The sequence below is a fragment of the Macaca nemestrina genome, chromosome 3, assembly GCF_043159975.1.
Source record: "Macaca nemestrina isolate mMacNem1 chromosome 3, mMacNem.hap1, whole genome shotgun sequence".
In the NCBI taxonomy this organism is placed as follows: Eukaryota; Metazoa; Chordata; class Mammalia; order Primates; family Cercopithecidae; genus Macaca; species Macaca nemestrina.
The window spans coordinates 176,102,470-176,115,156 of NC_092127.1; the positions used below are offsets into that span (position 1 = coordinate 176,102,470).

Here is a 12,687-nt window from a genome sequence, read left to right on the forward strand (position 1 = left end):
GAGTTACCTTGATCCTTTCATCAGCTACTAGAATTTGTACATGTTTAAGAGTAAGACAAAATACAGTGAATCATCATTATTTAGGGTATTCATATTTTATAAAATCATCTTGAACACTGAATTGGTGAATCCTGAGCCACTGCTTTTTGGGGAAATGCAAGGTAAGGTTAGATTTTTATGAGCCTCTCTCGTACATATTCACCTGATTTGGGCCTTCATGCTGAAGTACCCATGCTCACAATTTTAGCTGTGGCTCACTGCTAGAAAACTGTTGCTGAAATGTTATCTATGGTCATGTAATGTTGTCTATTTTTGTTATTAAAGGTTGTCAGGTGACAGTGTGGCCATATACTATAAATTGTAGAACTTCTTCTCTTAAATATTTGGCAATATGACTGTTTTGTAAAAGCAAAAAACAGACTCCTCCCAAGATAACATGTGCTCTAGGATTCGTACAGAAATATATTTGGTGAGGCCACATGGTTTAGTGGAAAGAACCATTGAGATTTTCAAATCTGAAGGCCTAATTAAGTTTAAGACCCAGTATTAATATTGGTTATAATAATGCATGACTACATACAAGCTAAGAAAACTTTGTTCACTTCTATTTGAACTTGTGTAAATAAGCACAAAAGAATTCTCTCTCTTTTCTTTTCTTTTTTTTCTCTCTCTTTTTTTTTTGTCTGTCTGTTTATTTGTTTTTGAGATGGAGTCTATCTCTGTTGCCCAAGCCGGAGTGCCATGGCACAATCTCAGCTCACTGCAACCGCCACCTCCCAATTTAAGCGATTCTCCTGCTTCAGCCTCCTGAGTAGCTGGGATTTCAGGTGCCCACCACCATGCCCAGCTAATTTGTGTATTTTTAGTAGAAACAGGGTTTCACTGTGTTGGTCAGGCTGGTCTCATAGTCCTGACCTGGGGATCCTCCCGCCTGGGCCTCCCAAAGTGCTGGGATTACAAACGTGAACCACCGTGCCCGGCCTTACGAAAGAATTCTTACACAGCATATAAAATGCTATCTGACACTGAGTTTGAAGTGGAAGGAGAGCTCACTAAATGTCAGCTCAGTCTGGACATGACTATTTCAGTGATCCTTCCATTTTCTGTAAGATTTGATACAAATCTATAAACAAAGTCATTGGGCATTATGAATAATTTTTAGATTTTCTGAATTTATAATACCAAATAAACCATGTTAGGAATGTAAAGAATCCCTGAAACTTACAACTGCACTCATCAATTTTGTTTCCATCCCACCCTCCCTTTCTCCCTTCCTTCTTTTGCACTTTCTGTTGGTTATTTTAATTTAGGAATTCTCACTCTTATAAAAGGAGGTCCTGGAGTTTACGAGGAGAAGATACTTTAGCTGAGGTGATTGAAAGGGTGGAACTAGAAAATTTCAGAGGCCTCATTGCATTTGTGGCAGTTCAAATGGTGCTTTTATGCACTGGATAGATTTGGAGAGTGTATTAGTCCATTTTCACACTGTTATAAAAAATTGCCTGAGACTGGATAAGTTATAAATAAAAGAGGTTTAATTGACTCACAGTTCCACATGGCTGGAGAGGCCTCAGGAAACTTACAATCATGGCAGAAGGATAAGCAAGTATTTGCTTCACAAGGTGGCAGGAGAGAGAGAAAGCAAAGGGGAAACTGCCACTTTTAAACCATCAGATCTCGTGAGAAGTCACTCACCATCAGGAGAACAGCGTGGGGGATCCACGCCTATGATCCAGTCACCTCCCACCAGGTCTCTCCCTTGACACATGGGGATTACAATTTGCGATGAGATTTGGGTGGGGACACAGAGCCCAACCACATCAGAGAGCTGTTTGTTTTACAATGTATGTAACAGTTTTGTGATAACAGTTTTATGTTTTCAGTCATGCCACATTCATATAGAGAACATACAGGCATTATAGAGCCTTGAGTGAGATTTCACACAGCTCAGATGCTGAAACACAAGTCTTAATAAAACCACTGGGTAACATGTGCTCCACGTGAAGGGTATGTTTCTACTTCGTGCCATTCTATTATATCACAATAGAAACGCAAGTATGGGGTGAAAAATATTGGGGAGAAAAGGAAATACTGGGAACCCGATGATGTATGCATTAACTTGTAAGCCAAGGAATAATGAGGAAGAAGAGGATGAGAAGTAATTGTCTGTGGCTCTTTAGAAGAGAAGCAATACACTAGAGCTGAAATGAAGTGGAACATTTTTTTGCTTTCCTCCTCTACGTCTATAGACACTGACATGTGTCCCAGATACCAGGTGTACATCTCCATTGTTCCATATTCTCAGTGCTGAGCATGGCACCTTGCATGTAGTACATGGATATTTATGGATGGTGTATTAGTTTCCTAGGGTGGCCATAACAAAGTATCACAAACTGTGTGGCTTAAAACAATAGAAATTTACTGTCTGACAGTTCTGGGGACTAGAAATCTAAGATCAAGGTGTTGGTGGGATGTACTACTTCTAAACACGCTGTAGAAGGCTCCTTTCTTGTCTCTTCTAACTTCTGGTGGTTGGTGGCAATCCATAGCATTCTTAGGCTTATAAATGCATCGCTCCAATCTCTGCCTCCATCTGTTCATGCCTTTCTTTTCATTATCTGTATCTCCATGTCCAAATTTCCCTCGTCTTTTTTTTTTTCTTTTTTTGAGACGGAATCTCACTCTGTTGCCCAGACTGGAATACAGTGGTGCAATCTCAGCTCACTGCAACCTCTGACTCCCTAGTTCAAGCTATTCTCCTGCCTCAGCCTCCTGAGATGCTGGGATTACAGGCATGTGCCACCAAGCCCAGCTAATTCTTGTACTTTTAGTAGAGATGGGGTTTCACTATGTTGGCCAGGATGGTCTCGATCTCCTGACCTCATGATCTGCCCACCTCAGCCTCCCAAAGTTCTGGGATTACAGGCGTGAGCTACTGTGCCAGGTCAATTTCCCTCTTCTTGTAAGGATGATAAGGACACAAGTCAAATTGGCTTCAGGGCCCTCTCTAACACAGTATGACTTAATCTTGACTTGATTATATTTGCAAAGACTCTATTTCCAACTAAGGTTATATTCACAAATTCCAAGTAGACATGAAATTTTAAGGGACGCTATTCAACCCAGTAACAGATGGTGATATTTTTTGTATTTTTTTCTTGGTTTTTGTTTTCTGCAATGTGCCAAGGGCTACACTACACACACAGAAAAGTAGAGAGGTTTCTGTACTTTCAGATATAAGGATTTAAAAGTATCCTAGTGCTGATGTGGTAGCCTAAACTTTAATGGATAAAAGGTACTGAATGGCATGCAGCGATGGAGTGCGGCAACATCACCCATCACCACTATCCATAAGCTGCAGTTTTACATCACATTAAAAGCCACCCTCAACAGTATGCTTGTATTGTGTACAGAATTTAAGTTTGAAAATGACCGGAAAGGTTTGAGTTACTTCTGCATTTGCCAGAACCTTGATCTACTGTAGAGTTTGAGAAATCAAAGATTACCAGGTATATCTGTGCCTATTCAGCCCCCGATGAGTGGTGCAGTGTAGATCCTGACTCTTCATTGAATGAATATAACGTGTGGCCACAAGGAAATGAGATGGTTGTGTGGCTTTATAGAAATTTGCTCTTATTACTTTATGGCCTCTGTGTGATTTCATAGTTGTTTTCTTCCAGTAGTAAATGTTTGAGGGGTAGAAATTATTTGGCCTGTTTTGGAAACAGCAGAGTATTATAGAATAAAACATAGATTTTTACTTTGAGTGACACAGGGCTCAATATCCAATGCTGAGATTTATTAACTTTGGGTAAATAATTATCCACTGTTCATTTTGTTTGCTTTATTTTTTAATATAGAGATAATAAGAACCTCTTCTTCTCAAAATGTTCCTTTCTTTCTTTTTTTTTTTTTTTTTTTTTTTTTTGAGACACAGTCTCACTCTGTCACCCAGGCTGGAGTGCAGTGATGTGATCTTGGCTCACTGCAACCCTCATCTCCTGAGTTCAAGCGATTCTCATTTCTCAGCCTTCTGAGTAGCTGAGATTACAAACATGCGCCACCATACCCGGCTATATTTTTTTTGTATTTTTAGTAGAGGCAGGGTTTTGCAATGTCAGCCAGACTGGTCTCGAAGTCCTGGCCTCAAGTGATCTGCCCACCTTGGGCTCCCAAAGTGCTGAGATTACAGGCATGAGCCACCATGCCCTGCCATGTTAACCATATTAAATGAGGTAATATATGTACATAGAGTAGGTGCATAGGAAATACTCCTTTCGTTCATATTTTGGTTACTTGTCATTTGCTTAGCTGAAACTTAAAATACAAAGTAAAACAAACACACAAAATACTAAGAAAGCAGAATTAGTAAATGCAACTATGCAACACTGAAGGAGAATTTTCCTGCGGAATCAGAATTTATACAGCATATTAACTTGCAATATTGCCTGGCTTGCAAAATCTCAACTATGTAGCCTCAGCAGGGCACCAGCTGGGCCCACAGATGTTGACATTTATGTTCTGTTGACCTGGCTTTCTCTTGTTGACCTTCTGGAATTAAGTAAGGCATTTCTGACCCAATAAAGCCTCCCCAGCTGAACCTTCCTTTTTCTCACGTTGTCTGGTTTCTGTGAGAGCTTGTTTGGGTGAGAGTCTCCAGGAATCATTGTCAGGCAGGCAATGGAGAGCCTATGACATCATCACTGGACCTGGTCACTGTCTCAGTGATTGTAAAGGGAGATAGAGGATGAGGTTTACTGAGGGAGATTACTTGGAGACTCTGAGGTTTCTGCTTCAAAATTTTGATTTTCAGGAATGGAGTAGGGTCCAGGAATTGACATTTTAAAAGCCCTTTAGGAATTGCTCTTCTAGATAATCCTTAGGATGGAAATAAACATAGTATGCAGTTAGAGCAATGAGGAACCCTGAGATTAGGATACATTCCAAAAATAAGGAACAACATAAACTATGGAGCACATTTCATTTCTCCAATTCATATAGAAGTATGTTTTTAAAATGTAGGATTAAGGCAACCAGCAGGCTTCTCAGTCTCTATTGAAATAAAATAGATGTCTCAGAAAAATAGTCGAGTCTAAAATGCTGCAAATAAAATGACTGCTGCTTTTGTCATTGCTAGCTGAAATCATGATACTTTACAGATGGGAGTGTTTGGCAAAAAATATAGAAATATGTGATTCATAAAAAATACCAATAGAGTTTAGCACCTTAGAGAGAACTCTAATTTGAGATGGTAGACCTTGAGTCTTGCCAGGAAGTATCCTCAGCCAGCAAAACACACCTTTCTAGTTTTCATGCTTCATTGAAAACATACCTCGAAAATATCTTATTTTACTCTCACCAAGTCCTCAAAAATAAAGTCTTCTGAGTGGACTTTTCTATACACTGGAAGAAAACTGTGGCCAATTCTAGTTTTAGAGCTAAGAGTATTAAAATTATAATGTATTCTATTTCTCAAGTTGAGATATGTTGTAAATTACTAAATTCGATTTTGACTCTTTAAATCTGTTTATTGAATGGAACTTGGTCCGCCTGAGAGCTCCTTACATGTTAAGCCTAATTTTATTCATCTTTATATCAGCAGCTGCTTCTTACTTACAGACTAAGTAGTGCAGTAAGTAGTTAATACGTTTGAGCAGAATGGAGTAGAGTGAAGTGGAATGGAATGGAATGGAATGGAATAGAATACAGTGGAGCGAATGGAAAAAGTGGAATGAGATGGAATGGAAAGGGATGGAATTGAGTGGAGAGGAATGGTATAGCGATGAATGCCTGAGAGTTTGACCTTGAACAATTCGGGATGAATTGACAGCATCATGTTTCAGAGCCCCACGATGTGAACCTGACTCTGATCGGGGGCACTTCACCAAACTTCTGCGCCTCATGGAGGTCCTGTCTGAAGCTGCAGCACCATCCCCTGCAGGCACTGGGCTATTTCTGAGGTTTCAGATGGGCTCATTGTTCTCCTGGGCTATGCTCTGCCAGGGAGTAGTGTGCTCTGGGAAGATGTGTCCTACACGCAGTCATTCAGCAGCCTCTCATGAACACAGTACTTCATGAAGCACTGCAGGGCTGAAAATGGAAAGGGCACTTATGGCTACAATTGTCACCATTCTATACCTGTGTCACATTATGCCTTAGAAAGGCACCATAATGTGGTTGTCAGGAATTGGACTTATCAGATAATTTGGTTTTCAATATGGGCGCTATCACTACAGCTATGAACTCAAGCAAGTTCTTAAAATTCACTTTACCTTTATTTCCTCACCTGCAAAATGGGAAGAGCAGTGCATGCATCAAAATCTCATTAAAATTAGATGAAAATAAAATCCATAAAAGCTTTTATCATATTCCCTGTTCATGATAAATACCATATGAATGCTAGTAATTTATTTAAATAACAAGATATTACTGATAATGCTCTTCTAGGGCACTACAGTGTTTGTAAGGACAACATCGATCTCCCAGGGTGTTCCACAAGCAATATATTTGTCTTCACAGAAATAATTAGAGTTAACATTTGATATATGTGTACTGTGTACACATTACTATGCTGTGTTTTATGTGCATTTAGTCACCAAATTATCACAGGTTTCATACAGTAGGTCCTATTGCAATTTTATAAACAAGGAAACTGAGGCACAGAGATGGTAAATAGCTTATCAAGAATCATATATTTAGTGTGTGACAGAGTTGTAATTCAAATACAGTAGTCTAGCCAAAGGTCATACAGTTAAGTACTACTCTACACTACTGTTACCATCATTTAAGGAGCTTTAGGCTTTTTCAGTTTCTGTAAAGCTTTCTACAGGAACCATCTATCCTGTATCCAATGTGTCTGCTTCTATGGCTTTCCAAAGCTCAATGGCTATTCACAGCACTTGATTTACTATGAATCTTTTTACTTTCTTGTAACTTCCTAACATGATTTGCAAGAATTGGTCCAGGTTCATTTCTTTTACATCTTCTAGCCTCAATTTCTTAGTAAATGGGTTTTATAGTATTCGTTGAGAAGGGATAAGTAAAATACCTAGCTAACACAATACCTGAAATAAATGAGGTACTTATTAAAAGTTTTTTTTTCTGTTTTTCCTTATTAAACATCCATACATAACCCACAAATAAATTTCTGTTAGTTTAAAATCAACATGGCTATTTTCCAGAAAGATATTCTTGATCATGGTAGCTTCATGTGGCTTATTTAATTTGTGTTGGAAATAACAGTTGGAAATGGTCTAAAATGGGATAGAATAATTCATCCAGTCTTCAGGCTACACAAGCTATTGGTTCTGTACCACATTTTGGTGTCATCTAACTTTGACTCTAACAACCTTGAGATGAAATTTAGAAAAGGAATAAAAGCTATTTTTATAAATTTTGGATGATATAATATGGTAGATTCCTGTAATTTAAAACAAATGCCAAGGTTAAGTAGAATGCATCCCCTCCAGAGGTCCATATAATTTAGAATATGTTTCAGTTAGTCAGCAGGCTTAATATTGCTGCCTGCCCATCAGCCACTGGGAAAATGATTAAAACCTAAAGGCAAGTAGTGGCTACACTAGCTTGTCAGCAAGTTCATACATACACATTGATTTTAACCTTCTCTGATTTAGAGACACTTCAGACGAAAAAAGTTTATATTAATTATTGAAATAAAATTTCGGTGAGGAAAGCACTGACTTGTGAGAGCAGAATGCTGTTGTGTGTGGTATTACAGCTCACATTTCTCAGATTTCCCCCCACCTGTGTGCTTCCCACTGTGGTCTTTCAGCATGCACAACAATGGAGAGAAACTTTTCCTGTGCATTTTGAAATAACTTGATGTTTTTATTAAAGTAATATTTTGTTGTAATAAAAACGTATCTACTATTAAGTATGTTTGTGAACATCACTACAAAATAAGATGATTACACAGAACTGTTTTAAAAATGTAATTGCATGAAAACACACCTAATATTTTAGGCTTCATAACAAAGAAATGCGGTTTTATCGTTGGTCTTATGTAATCATTATTAACCTCAGAAGAACTCCATATATTTTTGCAGCGAAGAAAACCTAATTTTTAAAATGTAAATGTGCATCTGTCTCATTATATCTCTGCATTTATATATACATATTCCTTTATCACAGCAACTGGCAAAACCCCATCTCTACTAAAAAAATACAAAAATTAGCCAGGCATGGTGGCCAGCACCTGTAATCCCAGGTGTGTTTTCATGCAAAACTTTGTTTTGCAGTTGTGTGCCAAGACTCAAAGTATACCAACACATTAGAAATGATTTTCTGAAAATATTCAGAAAATATGTATCATGTACCAAACACTCTGAGAGTTGCTAAAAATAGCAAGACACCCTCAATTTCCTACCCACCTCATTCCTAACTTAACTCATATAATTATTTTCTACATCAAGGCTTGAAAGCATAAGATTTTCTTGTAGTTTGACTTATACATTATATTATTGCTGACAATTAACTACTTCATGTATTTAACACCTAAAATAGAATAAAATAATATATTTAAAATACTAGGATAAAAAAATAATAATCTTACCTCCAGACAATAACTTTTTACTTTTTTCAACCCCGTTGTCATCATTATTACTTCAGATTCAAGATTCTTGCCCTTTCCTGACATTATAATAAATAACAAGTTAAAGAAACTGCAGCTTTAGGCCAGGTGCGGTGACTCACGCCTGTAATCCCAGCGCTTTGGGAGGCCCAGGTGGGTGGGTCATTTGAGGTCAGACCAGCCTGGTCAACATGGTGAAACCCCATCTCTACTAAAAAATACAAAAATTAGCCAGGCATGGTGGCCAGCACCTGTAATCCCAGCTACTCAGGAGGTTGAGGCAGGAGAATCGTTTAAACCTGGGAGGTAGAGGTCGCAGTGAGCCATGATTGTGCCACTGCACTCCAGCCTGGGCAACAGAGAGAGACTGTTAAGAAAGAAAGAAAAGGAAGGAAAGAGGGAGGGAAGGAAGAAAAGAAAGGAAGGAAGGAAGGAAGGAAGGAAGGAAGGAAGGAAGGAAGGAAGGAAGGAAGGAAGGAAAGAAGGGAAGGAGAGAGAGAGAGAAAGAGAAAGAGAGAAAGGAAGGAAGGCACTGCAGCTTTCAAAACTACTTCCCAATTTCCTTTCTCACCCCTCTAATTCTAGATGAGGCAAGATAAGCAGGTTGGTTTTCACTTGGAAGCCTAGAATTGCAAGCTGAAAGAGCAGGTTAGTGCTCCTGACTCCCTCAAAACCAAATAGCCAGGCTTTTCCTTCTACCAGTTGTCACGGTTTTTATTGGGAGAGGAATGTTTTGACTGGAGCCCTCAACTTAGCTTTTAAAGATTACAGTTCCAAGCTGTGAACATTGGCTCTGGATATATATGCACCTACCTTGGAGCTTCTGGAAAACCACCGCTGTGGCCTCTGCTTAGACCCAGGGCAGATAGCTCAGTGTCTTAGCTGTGAGTGTAGCTCATACCTTTGCTTATGCTCTGGTGATCTGTCCTGCCATCCTCAACTTACTGATCATGGACATAGCTGTCTGTTGACGTGCAAGTGCTGAGAAAACCAGGACTTGTTCCATCTTGTTTAGTCTGATCCTTAAAAAGTATCAATAAATATTTACTGAATGAATAAACAAATAAATTAGTATACTTATTTTATTGTGGTACTTGGAAGCTTTTGATAACTCCTTATCCAATGATCTAGAATTAGCTTAAACAATGAGTCCTATGTAGCTTTTAAGACATTTACAAAGAACTGAGAGCTCTCATGGTCTATGTACTGCCTCCCTTGTGCATTAATATATCAACAATTATTTGCCCAATTTTTACCAAATTTTTGCTGGTATCTTAAAAATTATTGTGATAAGTTATATGCATTCATTTAGACTGTACTTTCCTAAGTATTGATATATGACAAAATAGAAAGAAAAGCAAATATTTAAATAATAAAAACTTTAAAGACAACTACTCACCAAACTGAATTGTAAATAAAATGTTTTAAAGAAAAATACAGTCATGTTTGGGACATTTATTTACTCTCAATTTCAGGTTTGTGTAGGGCTCAAGACTGTAGCTACAGCTGTATAACCTAGAAGACAAAAGTACTAGGAGACAAAAGTACATTTTGTATTTGACAGCAGATTTTTTTCACCAAAAACTATAAGGAGAAGCACATTGGCTTCGGAATATTCATTGAAATATCTTAGTGATTCATACAAATTGAGGTTAAGAAACTTGCCCTTTCCCTATAAGACTGTCTGAAAAATTAGCATGGTCATGACACCTTATACTGCAGTTTGGAAGATTAGATGAGCTCAACTGTAGACTGTATACAGCGCACTACAAAGTGCCTGATGCCTAATAAGTGATCAATATGTGCTAGCTATTATTTACCACATAGTGGAATGATGACAGAGTGAAAAGTCTTCAGAGTTCCTTGCGAATTGTGTTTCAGCTCATTAGATTGATCAAATGTTCAGTCCTCTCCATTCACTGAACATGATCAAAGCTTAAGTTTTCAAGACATGCCATGATGTATTTAATATTAAGAAAGGCCAGATGGCCTCTCATTCACAAAGCAATAGTATACTTGTATTTTTTCTCATAACACCTGAAATCATGCAAGAGAGACCATAATGTTGACGATAATGCCTCTCTTGACATTCTCTCTTGAGAGATTTCATGGTCTCTTCCCAACTCTTTCTGCTTATATCCTGAAATGGAATCCAAAGATTTACTACCATCCAGGGTGTCTTAAAAAGTGTAACAAGCATAGAAGGAGGTCTGAGAATATTTTATTACAACAAACCCTCTTTGAAGAAAAAGAAGATTTTAAAAAAACCAAGATTGATTTCTATACAATTTTATAGCACATTCCATTAGTTTCAGCTCCAGCTCATCCTCTTACCTCAAAACTGAATTATCTCAGCTGTGGTGTGAACCTTTCCAGTTCCTGAACTTACCTTAACATGAGGAAGTGAGCTTCAACCACTTTCTGGAACTTGTACATATCCTTGGTACTTGATATTCCATCACCGAGTGAGCTGTGGACACCGGTGATCTTAACGTATTCTGTACACTTTCTCCTCCTCTGCAGTTACACAGTTTGTATTATCATTTCCCTTCCCATTCTGTCTTGATTCTGAGCTGAACTTAATCCATTTGTCTATAGTAGGGGTCAGCAAACAATGACTGTGGGCCAAATCCATGCTGCTACCTGTTATGGTAACTGCTGAATTAATCTTTATTCGATTCCAGTCTCCTTAGTCTTCATTCTTCTAATCCAAAAAGAGCTGCTGCTCTGTATCTTCCTTCATGCTCTGGGCAGGAGGAAAGAACAGAAGCAATATGGAGGAAGGAGCAAAACCTGTAAAAGGACAGCACAACTTTTGCAGAAATTCTAGGCAGGCTTTTCATTGGCCGAAAGCCATGCCACATGACCACTTGTAAGGGTGCAAGAACTTGCAGCTTAGCTGGAGTGTTTGCCACGCCCCCCAAAATTGAGTGAGTCTGTCTTTCTTTCTTTCTTTCTTTCTTTCTTTCTTTCTTTCTTTCTTTCTTTCTTTCTTTCTTTCTTTCTTTCTTTCCTTCTTTCTTTCTTTCTTTCTTTTTTCTTTCTTTCTTTCCTTTCTTTCTTTCTTTCTCTCTCTCTTTCTTTTTTCTTTTTCTTTCTCTTTCTTTCTTTTCTTTCTTTCTTTCTTTCTCTCTCTTTTTCTTTCTTTCTCTTTCTTTCTTCTTTCTTTCCTTCTTTCTTTCTTTCTCTTTCTTTTCTTCTTTCTTTCTTTCTTCTTTCTCTCTCTCTTCTTTCTTTCCTTTCTCTCTCTCTCCTTCCTTCCTTCCCTCCCTCCCTCCCTCCCTCCATCCCTTCCTCCCTCCCTCCCTCCCTCCCTCCCTCCCTCCTTCCTTCTTTCCTTCCTTCCTTCCTTCCTTCCTTCCTTCCTTCCTTCCTTCCTTCCTTCCTTCCTTCCTTCCTTCCTTCCTTCCTTCCTTCCTTCGCTCCTTCGTTCCTTTCTTCTGATGGAGTCTTACTCTGTCGCCCAGACTGGAGTGCAGTGTCGCGCGTTCTCGGCTCACTGCAACCTCCACCTCCCAGGTTTAAGCAAGTCTCCTGCCTCAACCTACTACAGGCGCCCGCCACCACGCCCAGCTAATTTTTGTAATTTTGGTAGAGACGAGGTTTCACCACATTGGCCAGGCTGGTCTCAAAATCCTGACCTCGTGATCCACCCGCATGGGCCTCCCAAAGTGCTGGGATTACAGGCGTGAGCCACCACGCCTGGGCCAAGTTTCTGTTTCTATGGAGGAAAGCAAACATGAACTGTCGCTGGTCACGCATTGTACAATCATTCCAAAAACAACAGCATCAATAACTCAAACCTCAGATTGTTTTATTTGAGCCACAGGTGAGTCTCTAAGTGAAGACCTAGTTTAAAATACTGCAAAGCTGAGTGTTTAAAAAAGCATCGATCTGGAATCAGTGAAAGCAACAACCTGTAATAGCTGGAGGCAGCAGAGAGTGACATTCAATTAAGTACTTTCATTAATCATTTATAAAATTAATCCTTAGAACTCGATGATAATGTATTAAAATGAAGTGCTGATTAGGACTGACCCCGTGGCAGTTCCTTCAGGAAGTAAGGAATAAATAAAATTTTTCATTTAGGCAATGTT

General features: G+C 38.7%; 1 protein-coding gene and 1 long non-coding RNA gene across 7 annotated transcripts in view; both read left to right on the top strand.

Annotated features, from left to right (window-relative positions):
- Positions 1-12,687, top strand: part of LOC105487858 (potassium voltage-gated channel interacting protein 4) — a 1,213,665-nt gene that overhangs the window by 411,113 nt on the left and 789,865 nt on the right. The gene's annotated exons all lie outside the window — the stretch shown is intronic.
- LOC139362113 (uncharacterized) overlaps positions 1-12,687 on the top strand; it is a 122,832-nt gene that overhangs the window by 75,443 nt on the left and 34,702 nt on the right. The window contains exon 2 of the long non-coding RNA XR_011620459.1: positions 1-12,687. This exon is cut by the window's right edge and continues 34,702 nt beyond it. This is a non-coding gene — a long non-coding RNA (uncharacterized lncRNA).